The sequence below is a fragment of the Lolium rigidum genome, chromosome 5 (genome assembly GCF_022539505.1).
Source record: "Lolium rigidum isolate FL_2022 chromosome 5, APGP_CSIRO_Lrig_0.1, whole genome shotgun sequence".
In the NCBI taxonomy this organism is placed as follows: Eukaryota; Viridiplantae; Streptophyta; class Magnoliopsida; order Poales; family Poaceae; genus Lolium; species Lolium rigidum.
This window is the reverse complement of record NC_061512.1, coordinates 143,928,004-143,936,175: the sequence shown is the minus strand read 5'-3', so window position 1 is coordinate 143,936,175 and position 8,172 is coordinate 143,928,004.

Genomic DNA, 8,172 nt, shown 5'->3' with positions numbered 1-8,172 from the left:
TAGTCAACACCTTGAATTTGTCGGAAACCCTTTGCGACAAGTCGAGCTTTATAGATAGTAATATTACCATCAGCATCCGTTTTTCTCTTGAAGATCCATTTATTCTCGACAGCCTTGCGGCTATCGGGTAAGTCTACCAAAGTCCATACTTTGTTATCATACATGGATCCCATTTCGGATTTCATGGCTTCTTGCCATTTGTTGGAATACGGGGTCATCATCGCTTCTTCATACGTCGTCGAGGTCTTCATCATTGTTGTCCACAATCATGACATTTAGACAAGGATCATACCAATCAGGAGTGGCACGTTCTCTTGTCGATCTGCGAGGTTCAGTAGCTATCTCATTCGAAGTTTCATAATCATTATTATTAGCTTCCTCTGTTGCCGGTGTAGGCGGCACAGGAACAACTTCCGGTACTGCGCTACTCTGATCAACAAGTGAAGATTCATCAATCTCATCGAGTTCTACTTTTCTTCCAGTCACTTCTTTAGTGAGAAATTCTTTCTCAAGAAAGGTTCCGTTCTTAGCAACAAAGATTTTTCCTTCGAATTTATGATAGAAAGTATACCCTATAGTTTCCTTAGGGTATCCTATGAAGACGCATTTCTCCGCTTTGGGTTCTAGCTTGTCCGGTTGTAACTTTTTTACATAGGCTTCGCAACCCCAAACTTTTAGGAACGACAGATTAGGTTTCTTATTAAACCATAATTCATACAGTGTCGTTTCAACGGATTTTGATGGTGCTATATTTAAAGTGCATGCGGCTGTCTCTAATGCATAACTCCAAAATGATAAAGGTAAATCAGTAAGAGACATCATAGAACGAACCATATCTAAGAGAGTTCGATTACTGACATAGGCATCCCAAATGGGCCTGCCGAATATAGTACCCGGGGTTTATTGAAGGCCCATTACCCGAAGAATAAGGAGATTCGGATGCCCAAGATGTACTTAAGGAAAAGATAGAGTTGTAATAGGAAGTGTTATTTGTAATCTGGCGGGATGAGTTAGAAACCGTCCCGGACTCTGTAACTTGTACAAAACGAAACCCTCGGCTCCACCTCTTATATAAAGGGGGAGTCGAGGACGAAGAGATCATCGAATCATTGTCTGCAAACCCTAGTTTTCATATTCGTCGAGTACTTTTCGGCTGAAACCTTCGAGATCTACTTGCCCTCTACTTCTAACTAAACCCTAGCCTACAATCCATAGGCATTGATAAGTTAATCCCTTGTCAATTGGCGCCGTCTGTGGGAATTAGAGGCGTAAGGATCTGATCTCGATGGCACGTTCAAGATCTTCGATATCATCAATTGGAAGCAACACCATGGATCGAGGTAAACAGATCGCTGCTGGTCTTGTTGATTTTGTTCCTCACCCACCCTCCCGTTTGGATGCATATGCGTATCTGGCGGAGCCCTTGGAGATGACGTTCGGAAGGTTCCACTTTCGCGTCGAGAAGGAAGGATCGTATCGTGTCGAAATTCCGATTTCGTCGGGATCGTCGGCGGTCGATTCTGATTTTTCAAGCTATGCATCGTCAACCGAGTCGAAGAAGAAACTTCGGCAACACGTTACGTCGGCATCGAGCAAGAGAGAAACTCGCCAAGATCTTCGGCAACGCATCGTTTGAGTCATCTCGCGGACTCATATATAAGCGATGGCTCAAGCGATGTCGACGGTTACGACTTCATCGACAAATCTCTCACAGTGGGCAAGGTCTTCATCAATCTCAACAATGATGTCACCGAACCCAACATAGATCCGAGTACAAAATATCATCGGATTTATGCTATCGAAAATCAAGAGGAAACATCGGAGGCTTTCGACGAGTTGGGAAATCCTTTTGTCGATCCCTCAGATCTAAGGAGAGGTATGGGCACTAAATATGTCGGGCCCACACCACGCGTCAGAGTTCAACTTCCACAGGCAGCCTGGGATAGAGCGGCAAAAGCCATAGATGGTTCGGAACCAATGACGACAACAGCTACAGCTCAAGAACTGCAAGCTTATCAATATAGGCTCGCGCGAACGCCCGAGAAATAGAAAAACAGACGAGCTGAGTTGAACAGGAGAAAGGAGGCAGCCTACGCATCCGGCGAGGAGAAGGGCAGATCTAAGTGGACAATCTAGAGTTTCGGGTGATAGCCACGGGGAGGCCCGGAACGAGAGGAAGATCAAGGTTACAACACATACCCGAAGCGAGAAAGAGAGTACTTGGTTCAAAACCTCGACACGTCTTTTATGTCGATAGATACAAGAGGAAATATTATCCCTAAGACACCAGAAGCTGGGTATATGGCGACACAAGCTTACATCCTCGCATCCAGGCCACCCCCAGGAGATCCAAGGGAAACATTATATAATATGGCGTTCGTAGCAACGCCTCCCGAAGGAGCGGCAAGGCAAAATAGTCCACGACCTGCGGCAGCAACAGCGGCAGCTCCGGAAGGACCAAGTGGAGCAAGAGACACAGGAGCACAAGCAAGGGTCGATAGAGCGAGGCAAAGCAGAAGAGATCATCGGCAGTCCCCGGAGCTTAATGACGAGGATATGTGCGGTCTGCCGTGCTTCACGAGAAGAGTCCGAAAAACTCGAGTCCCCTCAGGATTCAAGTTACCCGATCACTTCAAAAAGTTCGACGGCCTGCAAGATCCAGAAGATTGGTTAATTGATTACCTCGAGACGGTGAAGCTAACTGGAGGAACTAGAGCAACAGCGATGCAAAGTATTCAGGTGCACTTAAGTGGAGCCGCACGATCTTGGATCAAAAAACTTCCGCCGAGATCCATCGACAGCTGGGAAAGTTTCGAGGACGTATTCGTCAAGAACTTCAGGTCCACATGCAAGAAGCCTGCGTCGTTAGAAGAGCTGAGGGCGTGTCGACAAAAGCCAGATGAGTCAATGAGAAAATACATCCAAAGGTGGAACATCATAAAAAACTCGGCAGAAAATATATCTGACGAGAGAGCAATAGATGCGTTTGTCGCAGGAATCAGGCGTGGAGATTTTGTCGAGGATTTGGGAAGGACCAATCCAAAAACAGTATCCGCGTTGATGGAGATAGCAAATAGATGGGCAGACGGAGAAGACGCTGTCCACAATAAACGACACAGGTCGCCAGAAGAGGACCGTGGTCGAAATTATCGATCGAGGCGACGATTTCCTCGGCGAGTATCCGAATTATGACGCCCCGGGGCAAATTTCGGCAGGATTTCGGGCAAATACGAGGAGGAAGCAACAGAGACGATTATCGGAGAAGCAATGAGCAGCGAAGCGATAATAGGGACGACTCCGCAACAGGCAAAATAGTGGGCCAAGGTTTCCACGACCTTTTGTGTCTCCCGAAGAAATGTTAAATGGACCGTGCCAGATGCATTTTTTCCTCGATAGCAATGGGAAAAGACAGTCAGGACACCTGCAGAAAGATTGTCGAAATTTTCAAGCAATGTTCAGATGTGCAGAAAACGCTCACGCACGAGCAGCACAGAGAAACCCTCGGGAGCCTAGGAGCGAAGTTCATCTACCGCCACCTCCCGCGATTACAGAGGACAATCGACACCAGCTCAGAATAGCGGCAGCACCTGCACCACCACCCTATGTTGATCCTAACTCCAACGGAGCAGTGTCGATGATTCGGAAGGGAAGGCCGTCCAATAGAGCTCAAAAAGTAATCTCGCGACAGGTGTTCATGGCGGAGAAAATGCCTCCACCAACAATTGAGTACCTTAATTGGTCGAGGACAAGATATCGGCTTCACAATAGCGAGATCATCCGTGACAAGTTCCTCGACCGGGGCAGTCAGCACTTATTCACGCCAGCGGTTATTGCGGGCTTTGATGTTTCTCGAGTATTCATAGATGGTGGCAGCAGCTTAAACCTTATGTATGCGAGATACATTGAGGAAGATGAACATATCCTTAGCAAACCCGAAGCCAACAGACACAAGGTTCCACGGCATCACACCGGAAAAACCAAGTTACCCATTGGGAAAGATCAACCTCGACGTTCGGCTTTGGAACCCGAGAAAATTATAGAATCGAGAAACTGGAGTTTGAAGTCGTGGATTTTCCATCGCAATACCACGCTTTGTTGGGACGACCAGCATATGCTAGATTTATGGCAGTACCACACTATACATACCTGTTATGGAGATTGCCTGGACCCAAGGGACCAATCACGGTCAAAGGGAGTTTCGCCTTAGCTGATAAGTGCGACAAGGATTTCCATCGGTTATCGAAAACCTTCGGGATGCAAGCTGAATACCCGGCGTCGAAAAGCATGACTGATTACGACGTACTGCCAGACGTTGGAAGGCCAAACAAAGAATCAACGTTCAACACGAGAGAAAAATTCTAAGGAGGTGCGGATTCACCCGACGGATCCAAAAAAGACGACATCCATTGCAAACAACATGGATATCGCATAGGAAAGCGCGCTCGTCGAGTTCCTCCGTGAGAACCGGAAAATCTTCGCATGGTGTCCAGCTGACATGCCGGGAGTACCCGGGGAACTTGCCGAGCACCACCTAAATTTGGATCCAACAGCGAAACCGATCAGACAACCTTTGCGGCGTTTCTCGGAACCAAACCGCAAAGCCATGCTTTCAGAAATAAATCGACTAGAGGAAGCTGGTTTCATCAGAGAGATATCTACAGAAGCCACATGGGTAGCTAACCCAGTAATGGTGCCAAAGAAAAACACGACAGTCCTTCGCATGTGCGTCGACTTCACGTGTCTCAACAAACATTGCCCTAAGGATCACTTTCCCCTCCCAAGGATCGATCAAATTATCGACTCCACGGCAGGTTGTGAACGTCTTTCCTTTTTGGATGCATACTCCGGTTATAACCGGATCAGATTAAAAGAAGATGATGAAGCCAAAACAGCGTTTATTACACCTTACGGCGTGTTCTCGCTACAAGACAATGCCCTTCGGTCTAAAAAATGCGGGAGCAACATATCGAAGGATGATGCGAAGTGTTTAGCAACACGGATCGGGAAAAACGTGCAAGTATACATCGATGATGTCGTTATAACATCAAAAAAGGGGACAACGCTGATCGAGGATCTCAAAGAAACTTTTGACAACCTCGACAAATTCTGCCTCAAGCTGAACCCGACGAAGTGCTCTTTTGGCGTCCCAGCAGGAGAACTTTTGGGGTTTCTAGTTTCAGCAAGAGGGATTGAAGCAAATCCCGACAAAATACAAGCCATAGTAACAATGAGGAAGCCAACGAAGTTGAAAGAAATACAGCGACTAACTGGGCGAGTCGCAGCTTTGAGCAGATTCGTCGCCGAGGTTAGGAGAAAAGCGTTACCATTTTATGCGCTGATAAAACAAGGAGATAAATTCCAGTGGAACGAAGAAGCCGATAGAGCTTTCGAGGATCTGAAGCGAAAAATATCGACACCACCAATCCTGGTGGCTCCAAAGGAAAAGGAACCTCTCCTGCTGTATATTGCAGCCACACCACAAGTGGTTAGCACGGTGTTAGTTGTCGAAAGAGAAGAAGAAGGGAAATCCATGGAGTACAGCGACCAGTATACTTCGTGAGCGAAGTCTTGTCGCCCTCAAAACAAAGGTACCCTCAGTACCAAAAGCTAGCATATGGAGTGTTCACGACGACGACGAAAATTGCGCCACTATTTTTCGGCACACCCGATCATAGTGGTCAATGAAGCTCCTTTGTCAAATATACTCGAACAACCCGGAAGCTACGGGTCGTGTCTCCCTTTGGGGAATAGAACTTTCCCCTCGGGACATCACGTATAAAAAAGAAAAGCAATAAAGTCGCAAATACTACCGGACTTCATCGCAGAGTGGATGGAGTTGCAAAATACAGGACCCCCAGATTTATCGAGAACCTGGACTATGAACTTTGATGGGTCCAAGAGACTAGAAGGGGCTGGCGCAGGAGTAGTACTCATATCACCTGAAGGCGACAAGTTGAAGTACATCCTTCGGATGACGTTCCCTAACGCGTCTAACAATGAAGCAGAATATGAGGCTCTCATACACGGGATGAAGATGGCGAAAGCACCATGGAGCAACTCGATTAAAAATCTTTGGCGATTCACGGTTGGTAGCTCAGCAAGTTATGAACCAATGTGACGCAGATCAATGATAGCATGATGGCATACAAGGAGGTGTACAATGAGCTCGAGAAGTTGTTCGATGGATGCGAAGTAAATCATATTAGTAGATTGAGCAACGACGAAGCCGACGTTCGGCAAACATCGGGTCGCGAGTGCCTTGCGGTCCCACCAGGTGTATTTTGGGAAGAGATAACGAGAGAGATCCACCGAGTCGACAAAATCAAAAAAGAAGGAGAAGAAACCCTCGGGGGCTACCAAGGAGAAGCAAGAGGAAGAAGAAGAAGAGCAAGACCTGGTCATGGTAATACGGATACCATGGATGCAGCCATACATATCATATATACTCGGGAAAGAAATACCCGACGATCCGAGTCGAGGCAAGGCGAGTAATTCGACGCTCCAAAGCTTTCACGGTGGTTAAGGGAGAATTATATAAGAGAAGTATTTCAGGCGTCTTGCAAAGGTGCGTCACACCTGAAGAAGGAAGAATAATTCGAAGGATGTACACGAAGGAATATGTGGCCACCACGCAAGTAGTCGAGCTATCGCAGCCAAGGTTTTTCGGGCAGGATTCTATTGGTTAACAACAATTGAGGATGCTAAGGACATAGTACGAACTTGCGACGCGTGTCAAAGGTTTGCCGCAAAACCTCACTCTCCAGCAGCAGAGCTAGCACCAATACCTTTGTCGTGGCCCTTTGCACAATGGGGACTCGATATGGTGGGCAAGTTACACAAATCGTGGCCCGGAGGAAAGGAATACATGCTAGTAGCCGTCGACAAATTTACAAAGTGGATAGAAGCGAAGCCGATAAATTCACCGGACGGAGCATCTGCGAGTAAAATTCATAAAAGGTCTCGTCTTCAGATTTGGAGTGCCCCACGAGCATCGTCACGGACAACGGCAGACAACTTCACATCCAATGAATTCAAAGACTATTGCAAAGAGGTGGGTATCAAGCTGAACTTTGCATCAGCTTGCACATCCTCAAACCAATGGGCAAGTCGAGAAAGCCAATGGCATCATCCGCAATGGCATCAAGAAACGTCTCGTTGGGACCTTTAGAAAAAGCTCGACATACCTGGCCCGAAGAATTACCAAGTGTGCTCGTGGAGTATCCGAACAACACCAAATACGGCGACACAAGAAACCCCGTTTTTCCGGTCCATGGCGCGGAGGCGGTACTTCCAATAGAAATAGAGCACGACTCCCCTAGAGTCACAGCATATGATGAAGAAGCTTCAAAGATAGCATTGGAAGACGATGTAGACGCACTCGATGAAGCTCGAGACGAGGTATTATCAAGGGTTACCAAATATCAACAGGACTTGAAAAATTATCACAGTCGACGTTTGCGGCCAAGGTCTTTTCAAGTGGGGGACTTAGTTCTTCGGCTCACACAAAAAAGTCATGAAAAACTCGAGTCACCATGGCTTGGTCCCTATATCGTCACGGAAGTAATTGGAGGAGGAGCATACCGAATAAAGGACAAGAAGACAGGGGTGGAGGAGCAAAACCCCTGGAACGTGGCGCAACTCAGGCGGTTCTACGCCTAGAGCTAAAATATAGTCCTTGTAAAAACTTCAATGTACTGAAACGCCCACGAGTTTTCAGACGCACTCTTTTCCTTTTTCGGGGCACCGAGTGGGGCCGGGAAAGGTTTTTAATGAGGCGGGCTCGTGGTGCTACAATATAATAAAGATAGTGGAGATATACTTCTTATTTTTCGACACGCTCGGGGGCTCAAACGCCCAAGTCTCAAAATACATACAATATAGATTCACCGCAATATTTCGCCTTGGTACATTAATACCTCGCCAAATATAAAAAAAAATCGGAGACAAAGCAATCATAAATATAGTGTACACATCAAAAAACATAAGTGCCTTGGTTTAAAAACCTCGCCATGCAAACATAGAACTTCGACATCAAAGACACTCAAAAATGGGCAATCTACCCAAAGGACAAACAAAGATGTCTTATTCCAGCAGAAAAAATAGATTTCAAGGAAGGAAAAATAGTGCAATCTTCGCCCAGTTAGGCTCGGGGGCTTCAACAACATAGAGGAC